We start from the raw sequence: 11,404 nt of genomic DNA on the forward strand, positions 1-11,404 counted from the left end.
TATATAAGCAACTACTAAAGTGGTGTGGAGGGGCTGGCTGGGGCACATGGGTACTCCAGTGCAGGGCTAGCCAACAAGCAGCCCCCACAATGTAGCACCCTCATACCCAAGACAGCTGGGTCAGCATCAACACGTGCATTACTGCACATGAAAAAAAAAAATTCTGCAGCAGGATACTACTTGTATTTACAAGTACTAACCTTCTGTGGAGTTAGTTAGTTTACTCCAGCCTAATAGAGGTGCATATGTAGATGTGCAACATTTACTATGCAGCTAATTAGCCCACTGCACGTCTCACTGAGATGCACACAGTATTTTCAGATTTGCCCCTCATTTCCATGTGCCCAGAGAGAGCAAGGTCTGACATTGAGAGGTAGGGGGAAGGGCTGCAGGGGTAAGAAGTTGGTGGGACAGAGGCAAGGGCACTATCTGAACTGCCCCTTCCCTGCCCCCCAGTTTATTTTCCCTACTGTAGCAGTGGGAGGGGGACAAATTCAAAGTAAACCCACAATAATTAGATTGTATTCCTGGAAAATTATAGGACATTTATATATTTTCCACATATAGAATCTAATTATTAGGGGTTGTCTTATAGTCATCTTATATTCAAATAAATATGGTATTTAGGAGACCTTTCAAAGAGCAACCAAAGGGAACCTTAGCTAAACTACATCAAACCACCTCTGAAATCTAGTATAAAGGAACAAGAGAGATAAAGTTGGAATAAACATCTACAAGATGCACACTGTAGAACTGGTTCCCCTCATTTCTCTGTCTACTATTCTACAGAAAGAAAAACATGGTTATTGTTTTATTATGGGGACATACAGTCATACATAGGGAATGACCTATAGTGTTTTGGTTAATCCATCAGAGATCCACAGGCCACAGAAGTCAGCAGCACATAAGAAGATGGCTTAAGATGATGAGAGACTTCATCTTAAATCTTGTGTGTGGTCTAGGGACTGCAGCCAGTTAATACCCTCATATATCACCAGATGTTGGCTGAAACCCAGTACTGAGTTTCCATTGAGATAAATGGGAAACTACAAGTACTAGTTTATATTCTGTTTTAATTCCTTCATCATACCATCTGGCCTTGTCTCTTTAAGGGATAGTGCTAATGTCCCTGTCTTTCTAAAACCAAAAGAGACTCAGAAGTTAGATTGTTCCTGTAACAAAAAAGAACAGAGAAAAAGGCATGGAAAGTGGGAGAAATGGATTGTTAGAAGCCAGAGCAAAGCAGTCAGGTCTCCAAATCCTCTAAATTGTGCATTCCTACACCTGCTACTGCCTGGTATTGCAGGGTAGGGACTTCTGGTGGCACAGGTCAGAAGCTAGGGGGTGGGACTCCTGGTCCCAAGATGGTGACCAGGGGGCAGGGTACCTGTCAAGGGGCAGGGCTACCTTTGCAGCTCTCAATAGCTTGCCAAAACTGAGTAAGTGGCCCCCCCAATCTAAGGTAAAGAAAAAACAGGAAGATCATTCCACAGTTGGAAAGGACAGAAAATAAGAAAACCTCCCTCTTTTTTTCAGACATAATTCCCAACTAATTAACACCTTCCAAGTCCACAAAAAAAATCCAGTTCAGCCCAGTTTCAAAAGTTTCCGTGAAACAAAAACATGCAAAAAAACCCAGAGATAAATTTATTAGAATATTAAAACCAGCCATCTATAAATATTGGGCATAGACTGAAGAAAAATTTGAAAAACTCAGAATCTATGTTGTGTTGTTGTGGGTAGCTAGATAAATCTTGGAATATTTTTTATGTTTTAAGGTGCAAGTAAATAAAAGGCAGGGCTGTAGACCTATTTCTGCTTCTTTATCAGTAGCCTACTCACAAGGTTACCTGTAATCTGAGTTAACAGGTGGGACAAAATGTCCTATTGTTTGCATCCAGATATGCTTAGTATCTGGTAGGAAATGCTAGCTATATGAAGCTATGATTGGGTAACTCGGGCAAATCAAACTCTGTTCTGAAGTAGAAGTTCCCAACAGCACCCTCCTCTGCTGCTTGAGGAGTCTCTTTCCAACACCATCCACCCTGTCTTTCCACCAAAAGTGGTTTCTGGTGAGGACATTTTTCTTTATGCCATTCTTTACAGCAGTAAATGGGATTCTTAATTTCTGTAGGCTGGGATTTTTCAAGGAACCAGTTTATGCAAACTATGTCTCATTGATTTTCAGGAGAAATTTACCTTCACAGTAAGTGCAAGTAATCTTGCCCTTCAATGAAAGTGGGACAGGCTGCCTTATGTTTATTGCAAGGTAAGAGCATGCCCAACAGTCAGTCACCACAAGTAGCTGATGCACTGTAAACTCATCTCCTTGCTCACTTTTTCAGTAACTTGTTTGTGTGCCCTCAGAGTCCTGTGAAAATCCCAGATGTGTTTGATAGTGATGTTAAATAAATGCCTTATCCTGGTAAAAATCAAGGGAGTTCAGAACTAAGTCAATCACTGTCTCCTTCCTTGTCTCTCACCAGAGTATCAAACTACTGTTTAACTTTGCACCTGCAGATTTTACATGGGCTCCATTAGTATTCAAAAGAGAAAGTTACGTATGTTATTTCTCATAGTACATATTTAAATACCTTGCTACAAATGCGGTTTTATATTTGGAGCTTTAAAAAAGTGACTGTGCACTGGCCCTGAAACATCCCCGATATAATCCATTTGCCTTGAGCAAAATTATAGTAGGGACAAATCTGCCCCAATTGGTCTAAATTGTATAACTCTGTAAGAATAGTATATAGAATTATAGATTGAACTTTGTTCATGATTGCTTTTTTGTGTCGTTTTTACTTTATGAAAAACTATGCCATAAAACTGCATATGCTTCTTGTACCATACCAGTTCATCTGGAGTTGCATGAAATGCTCCTATAAATGGAAGTTTCTGCTATTTTAAAAAAGTTTTTGCCCCGCCAGTTACTGGGAGTTGTGATACTAGTATTAATTTGGTAAATGTGCATTGCTATTCTATATGTGATGTTTTTCACAATGGATTTTGGCATTAGAAACTGTTCCCAGGGCTCCCATAATGTGAACTGTTTTCTGTATAGAACAGACTGATAACACTCTATAGCCCATACAGTGTTTCTGCACTTTAATTGTGAGACCACTAGTCAAGAAGTCATTCTTATAGAAAAACTGCAGGATTCATAAATACTGCTTTTCTTTCATCTCAGTTTTGGATCTGAATCTTACAGAACCAGCACAGGATGACTTGGATTTAAAAGCTCACCATTTTGGATGTCAGTATACAAGAGGATGGTCTTTGCTTTTCTCTTTCAACACCACAAACAAAGAGCATTTTCAAAATGGAACATAGAGAATTACACACACAATCCTGTTGCCAGTAATGAATTATGTGCATTTACTGTAATTCTATTAACTAAACTCTGAAAATCCCATTCTGCATCATGTACCTCCATATTTATCCCCATTATACACCTTCATCAGCACACAAATATAGCATGCACACACTCTTATGCAGGTACAGTGAAACCAGTTCATTGGGATGCAATATTACACCAGCTGATATCAATGGAAATTTTGCTTTGCTTTGAATGAGTGTAATTTTAGTCACTTGAAGAAAAAAAATCCAATCTCTATTTACTTCCAAAAGAAGGCAATTCTTCTGTCAGATGATTTAGGAATAGAGCAGCAGTCACCACATTGCACAGGGCCACAACAACTAATAATAATAGTAGATAAGGATTTTTCTCACTTTTGTATAGGAGACATTCTAGTGCTAAATTCATTTGTACTTGCTCAGTCTCTCAGATTTACTGATGAATTGTTTCACTTATTTTTTCCAGTGTGAAAATAGGAACTGAAACCCAGAGAAGTACCTAATACAAAGTCCATTGAAGTCAAAGGAAGTCTTTTACCTTTGACCAAAGACCCAAATGTTTTCCAGCAACATATACAAGGCAGAAAGAAGTTAAGGAATTAATCTGAGGTTAGGCATGGAGTTACTGTAAAGATTGGTTATAATGGCACTTAAGACACTGGGCTCCCACTATAGATGCTAAAGTCAATGCTGGATGTGTCTACAGATGCAATTAATGTGCCTGGATGCCAGGGGATAGGGAGGGATGGTCCCCGGGCCCAGGGGCAGCTGCAAGCCAAGCAGACCTTGGGGTTAGCCCCAAGCTCGGAAGTGGGGGCAGGGAGGGAGAGAGGAGTTGATCCTGGTTCTGGTGCTCGTGGCTAAGCCATTGTGGCCCTCTGGTGCCTGGGCTGACTGGGAGTAATTTGCTCCAGGGTCAGCATCTACACATGCACTTAGGTGCATTAATTTAAAGAACTGTTTTGTAGTACCTGCATCTGTTGGGAATAGCAAACTGTGCTTTAAATTAATCTACTGTGCAGTAAAACAGACAGGTAGATGTGCCTACTGTGGAGCTTATTCAACTTTCAGGTTAACCCACCAAATGCCAATCGGTGCATAAACATGAGACACATTGCACAGAAGACTAATTCTGCTCATTAATGTGGTGGGCTAAACCCATGCTAATGCACTAATGCACTGTGGATTCAGTCTAATGCACATTGACTTCACTAAAAAAGCATTCATCTGCACTAATGTGCAGTAGTGCTGATTATGGTGCATTTAGTGCCTATTGTTACAGGTACTAAACTTAATGTGCTGTAATTATTGTGCATTAATGAATGTGTACAAGCACATCTCTTGGGTTGGCCTCAAGAAGCTAGAATCCCATTGAGCAAGATTCTGCTTTCAGGTTTTAAATCAAAAGCAATGCCAAAATTCTGAGGAAATGAAACTGTTGTAAAATGATTGTGAAAGAAAGAAGATTCAGGCTTATCCTGCTTATGTTTTGTTAACTGACCCTCATTTAGTGTAAATCAATATATTTCATTGAAGTCAGTGTTCTTGCTTTATACAAGTTTTCATTAAGCATCTGCTGAAAAGTAAATGAGTTGTGGTAATCTTGGTTAGTTGGTGTCATTCTGGACTACCTAATGCAGAACATCTGGAAGAAGAGACATTTCATGTTTTTTGATGCATGTAAATGATGAATACTTCTCCACTCGGCTTTTGCTTACCTACTCGGCAAGTACCAATCGTGCAGTAGGGCACATGTGTAGACATACCCACTGAATCATCCCTTGTTCCATGGGCAGAATAGGGACCAAAGTTATTACAGTCAGATGACATATACAATTTAGATACGATGCGATTGTGTTACAATTGTTTATTAATAGAATTAAGCTATCCAATGAGGAGATGGGGCTCATGTCACATCCATGTGTTAAGGATTTAGAAGTAGAAAAGGGAACTATATATATGCTGAATACAGGAGAGGAGAATTCAGACAGAAAAGGAACAGCCTGCTTTCAAATATCTTGTGGAATTTGTGTGACCCTATTATTAGCACCTCCGTTTAAATTGAATCTTGGCTAAATTAAACTCACTATATAGTAAGTTGCTACGTGGATATGAATTACATATGTTATATAAAATTGGTTGAAACCAATTTATATTGTTACTTCACAGTGCTAAAATGCGCTATCATTACAACCAACACCGTCTATAAAACAGGCTTCAGTCTTTCGGTTGTTAAGCAGGTCAACTGTTGCTTTGCTTTTTAATGAGCTTTGGACATATCTAAAGAATGTTTTGATATTGCAGACATACCTGCCCCCAGGCATGACAGTTAAGGCTGTCTGCCAGCACCTAAGCTTTACAGATATATCACATGTGACAGCTTATGCAACGGACGTGGGCTTTATATACTAGTAGAGCACTGGCATATAAGGGACTTATGGAAAGGACCTCAGCAGGTCAAGAAAAATTGTTTGCATTCATCTTTACATGAGCTCCTTTTAATATTTAATTAACACTTCTATATCAAAACATTTTGAGATTATTTGGTCAAACCTTTTATTTAGTGCAAGGTCATCTACAAAGAAGATCTGTGGAACATAGTAACATTATTTCTTTTCTAGAGTTTTAGGGGCTGAAATTACACAGACTGCTAAAATGGTGATTCACCTATGGAGGATCACACCTGGGTATATAAGATTATTGCAGGTATGAAATTTCCTTGTCTTTCCTATTTAATTAGAGCATTAGAATACAGATCTCTGTCTTACTCAAAGGGATTCAAGCTCATAATATCTTGTGACCAACCCAAGAGAACATTAGCTTCTGGTGGGTTAACTTTCATAACAAATCAAAGTCTTAATTAAGCATCTGCTGAAAAGTAAATGAGTTATGATAATTCTTGATAATTAGTATCATTCTGGAATACTTAATGCAGAACATTTGGAAGGAGACACATTTTATGTTTTTGCTGTATTTAAACAGTGAATATTTCTCCATCAGGCTTCAGTTTGCAATAACTTTTTTATTTGAGACAGTAAGAAAATGTTAACAATAATTAAAATGGCAGTGATCCAAAAGAACTAAAAGAGACCTACAATGAAGTGTTTCTGCCTAGTTTGGCAATTTGGATAAAGAAATATGGAACAATTATGACCTCAGGAACATCAAGTGAATGGAGAAGCTATTCTGCTGTAAAAAAAAAAAAAAAAATCAATGAAAAGAAAATGCTTTAAAAAAATGTAAAAGGGCTAAAAAAAAAAAAGGGAACAATTTTGACACCAGGAAAATCAAGTGAATGGAGAAGCTATTCTGCTGTAAAAAAAAAAAAAAAATCAATGAAAAGAAAATGCTTTAAATAAATGTAATAGGACTAAAACAGCAATCGGAAGTGTACTCTGGATTTACATTTCCTGGGCTTTCTTCTTAACTCATTCTATGCCTTGGCATTTATAGCACACACATTCTTGCATTAGTGGCTTTCACAGGTCTTGGCAATACAACATGAATACCTAAAATTTTGAAGTATATTAGGTTATGGATAATTTAGTCAAGGGAAGGATATTACTGACTTATTAATATTGAATTTCCTTCCTGTTTGCCTGTAACTCTTGTGATCAACCTTCATAGTAGTGTTTGCTTCAAAATTTTTAGGGTTTTTTTGTTATTACAAATTAAAGTATCTTATTATCATTGTTACTTATTAAAGTTAGAACAGTGAAATCTCATTGTTCAAACCTACATAGAATAACTGTGATATGAAATAATATTGTGACTTCACTGAATAAAAAAAATTAAAGAAATGTTTTCCTGAATGGTATTTATACATTATCTAAAATGATATATGCTGTTACCGAACAGATGCACTGTGTCCTCCAATTCAGCGCGTTTCCAAGGAATTAATTTTTTTTATACGTAGGGTTTCTATGTGTTCATAAACCTACTTCTCAAGATGGCACAAATGGGCTAATCAACATTTGTCCCTGAAATATTCTCCATTCTTTATTCTTCCTTTCAATAAACGATTAATTTCTAACATGCAAGGGAGTGAGATTATAATAGTAGCTAAATGTAGGAGGAAAAAAAAATCTTTATATTTCACAGTACAAGGTCTCTCTCAAGATCCCCTCATTTCCACACCTCTCCCAAACATCAGATAGCCACAAGCATCTTCACCAGTCATTGAATTCATTGGTACTTAACTGTGTTAGTAGCATGAGAATCAGGTTCATTATTTGCAGTGCTAAAACAAGCATGCTTTGTTTCACAAAATTTATAAGAGACCTTTCAAGCGGCTTATTTATTTGTGCCAGATATTTTTTCAGCAGAAAAGAGAGTCATGCCATATTAAATAATGTGAGAAGCAGGGAAATTGCTTTGTAAGTTCTAAAGCCCTACTTTTGTATTAAAATAAGCAAAATCGGCATATAACTTGTCCTGCTTTTTTCCCCCCCACAGACTCAAGCTGCGGGAAAAATAGTTATCAACACAACAGACATATTGATGCAACGTACAGCTTTGCTATTGGGAATGTTTGGGATCAGTGTTTCTGGCTACAGTACACACCGGCTAACTCAAGAGAAGAGACTTTGTTTGACCCTTTAAGCTGTGTTGGGATACGACTCAAGAAATGAGAGTTTATGTCGATAGAGCTGAGTAATGATTTTTCTCTTCTTGATCAGTTCAGAGTTTGTGAGACACTTCAGTCTAGATTTCTAAATGCAAACTTGAAAAGCCAGGGAAAGTACTGCAGATCTCTGCAGGGGAAATAATGACTGATGATTGGGGGAGATATTAGATGTGTAAGCAAAGTGTGATGGATTTCTTTGGATATACTGTATGTACATAGAGAGAAGATTACATGTATGATGTACAGTTAAAATCAGAGTAGGTATACACAGATGGATGGGCGTGCCATGCTTAATTAGGGTCACCTTGTAACAGCTCCTGAAAATCATGTCAATACAAAGATTTATTCTGAAAGGGAATGTTGGAAGCATGTATTTTCTTGACAAGACTTAGAGCAAACAGCAAAATACCTCCCATGAACCATTAATATTGGGCATACACACACAGAGGAATATATGTTAGACATCTGTGTGCATATCAGAATTGGCAGAATCTGTCCTTTACTGCTGTTGGACTCTCTTTATCTGAAAATGTTCGTACAATGTAACATGTTTTAATATCCTACCATAGCATAGAAAAATGGCCTGTAGATTATCTGCTGTAGACATGGTATTGGAAAGGATTAGCAATACCAAAGTAACCTTTTCTTCTGTTAGTATTTTATGTTTTTATTTTATTTTTAGGTCTTTAGTATTTTGAAATTTTCTACTATAGAAGAGAACAATAAGAATGATGGGTTGCCCTTTGCAGCTGAGTTGAGCATGTCAGATCATATTCCCTCTGCATAGTTTGTTGATCCCATAACACATTCTGATTAAAATAGCAATGGAGTTTGTGATCTCCTTCCCCCCTTCCACCTTATTTTTCTAGGTCTTATTTAATGCGGTACTTTCCTTTTATTTTAACTGTTTCAGATAGTTTATGCAGACACAGTTTTGTAGAGTACTTTATGTTGGTTAGTTAAGATTTAAACTCGTCTTCCATGTTAATCAGCTAGACAAATATTTTATTTTTGTCTAAGTGTTTTGAATAATTTCTTCTGTCAACAGTATTTATATTCAGCCACTAAGGGGCATCCTACACAGCTGAATATTTTTATGTTTCAAGATAGTTCTATGCAACATTATAAATCACAGATAGACTCAGATTTAAATCATAATGAGCTGTTGTTTACCTCCTCCCCACCTAGAAAAGAAGCCCAGTGGGATTAAATTAAAGAACAGAAAATGAGCTTTTAGCAGGCCACAATCGCTTTGTACTAAAATTATAAAAGGATACAGTTCTATGTTCTGCCTTCATATAAAGAGGAATCAGAAAAACATCATCGTTTCAGCCCAAATAAAAGTGGAAGATACATAATTGAATTAAACCTCTCATCAGTCTAGGGATGGGGGATACATTTTTTTCACAAGTAATTCTATATTCTTAGAATGTTGTAATCAGTACTTATTATACTGATCGCTTGCATTTTTGTATTAGCTGGTAACTGTTGTGGAAAAGTAAATATACAAGATCATTAAATGTCACAGTTTCCATTAAATGTGTTCAAATAAAAATTTTTGACTCACTAACAGTACATCATGTGTTGTATCAAGTTAAGTATAACTGTTGTAACAATAAAATGTTCAAGAATGAATATTCCAGTAATTTATAGTAAATATTCATTAGCACAGGGACAGGAACCCAAGGGCTTCCCTCTTCCCAGGCAAGTGCCCTAATCACTAGGCTAGGGCTAGCCAAACTATGGCTTGCAAGTTCCATGCGACTCCTGGCACTTTAAATGCAGCTCCTGAAGAAAGATATTGAGTGACAATTATTGTTTGAGTTGGGAGACTGTGCACCAATTATGAACTTAGGTGTCCGTGCATCTCAGAAGGTACACGTCTTGCATCTCTCAGCTATGTCAAAGTTTTGGTTTCTGGCTAGAAGAGTCAGGAAGTTTGTCACCCCTGCACTATGCTCTAGTCATGTTCTCTTTTTCTGTGGCCTAATGAATGCTGAATTATTTTATTCAAAGTAGAACAGCTACAGCAGGAGGGATTGATTGAACTCTACCTTGACATATTCTATGGTCTTCCAGTTGCATTATTCACCTGGGATGTGGAAGATACACATCCAAATAAGCTCAGGCAAAGGAAAGAATTGAACTCAGGTCTCACATATTACATGAAGGTCCTATCCAATGAGCTGTAGGCATCATCTCAGCCTTGGGTGTGTTTTTGAGGTGGGGCTAGGATGAACACCCAACTCTAATGCAAGGGTCATGGCTATGGATCCCAATTAGAGCAAAGCTCCTTCCTGCTACTTGGAAGATATCCAAGGGTGAAATTACAGGTTACACTTAGACCATACTAAAAGGACATAAAATAAGAGTATGCACATGTAAAAGCTCTTTAACTTGTGCTAAGTGCCCTCTGAGCATCTCAAAGTTATGCCACTATCTTAACTATCCAAATAACTTCAGGCAGGATTCAAGCATCAACATTTCTCTCTCATTAAAAACGGCAGACATACTGAAAATTTACAGTATTTAGGATCTTCATCGTTGACATTGATTCTCATCAGACAGTAGACACTAAGGTCCTCTCTATGTATTACAGGTATTGTACAGTTACCTGGTTAATTGCACAGTTACTTGGAGACCAGCTATACATGTAAAGTAGCTATCCTAATAAAAAGCTCCAGCCAGCTATAAAGTTAGACCTCGAAAATGTGTACCAACTTCTAACTTTGTCGCTGGTTGCTATCAAGCTTTAATTTGCATGTGCAGCAGGGTCTTCCCAACTGATGGGAGCCCCATTAGCTGATGGACCTCCCAGCTGTAGAGTTTCCTGGAGAATAGTCCATGCACAGTGAAAAACAGGGAATGCAGCAGCCAAAATCCTTAGGGTCCAAGAGTTTCCCACACCCCCAAGCCTTAGGGACTGTAGCAGCTGCGATCCCCAGGATCGAGGAGTTTTGTGCAGGGAGATTGCCCCTGCAGTAATCCTCCAGCCCTGATGGTTTTCGCACACCTCTGGAGTGGAGGGGATTGCCCCTGAGGCAATCTTTTGGCTGCAGGGATTTTCTGCACCCCGGTGGCAGTGGGATCACTGCAGCAGTGTTCCTCCTGCCCTGGGAGTTTTCTGCACCCTTTGGGCAGGGAGGTCACCACAGTAGGGATCCTCCAACTCTTGGGGGCTATGGGAGCCTCTCAACTGGGGTGCCTGGGGCTAACATTAATGGGAGCCTTCTACTTGCCAGTGCAGGGGGAGCCCAGGATTGGGTTTCCCCTGTACTGGCCATAAGGCATGATGGAATGTAATGTGCAATGACACAATTGTGCCTCCTGTTGTGCACATGAGTTATGGCAGGAGGTGCAATTTTGTGAATCACACAAGATTCCATCACACCTTTACCTGCACGTGTGTGTGTGCATGTG

General features: G+C 38.4%; 1 long non-coding RNA gene across 1 annotated transcript; it reads left to right on the forward strand.

Moving 5' to 3' along the window:
- Positions 1 to 5,747: 5,747 nt before the first annotated feature.
- Positions 5,748 to 9,619, forward strand: LOC109299863. The gene is made up of 2 exons (XR_002098038.1): positions 5,748 to 6,063; positions 7,813 to 9,619. It is a non-coding gene; the product is annotated as an uncharacterized LOC109299863 (long non-coding RNA).
- Positions 9,620 to 11,404: the final 1,785 nt, after the last annotated feature.

Source organism: Gavialis gangeticus, unplaced genomic scaffold (assembly GCF_001723915.1).
Source record: "Gavialis gangeticus isolate Ggan-Ray unplaced genomic scaffold, GavGan_comp1, whole genome shotgun sequence".
Lineage (NCBI taxonomy): Eukaryota > Metazoa > Chordata > Crocodylia > Gavialidae > Gavialis > Gavialis gangeticus.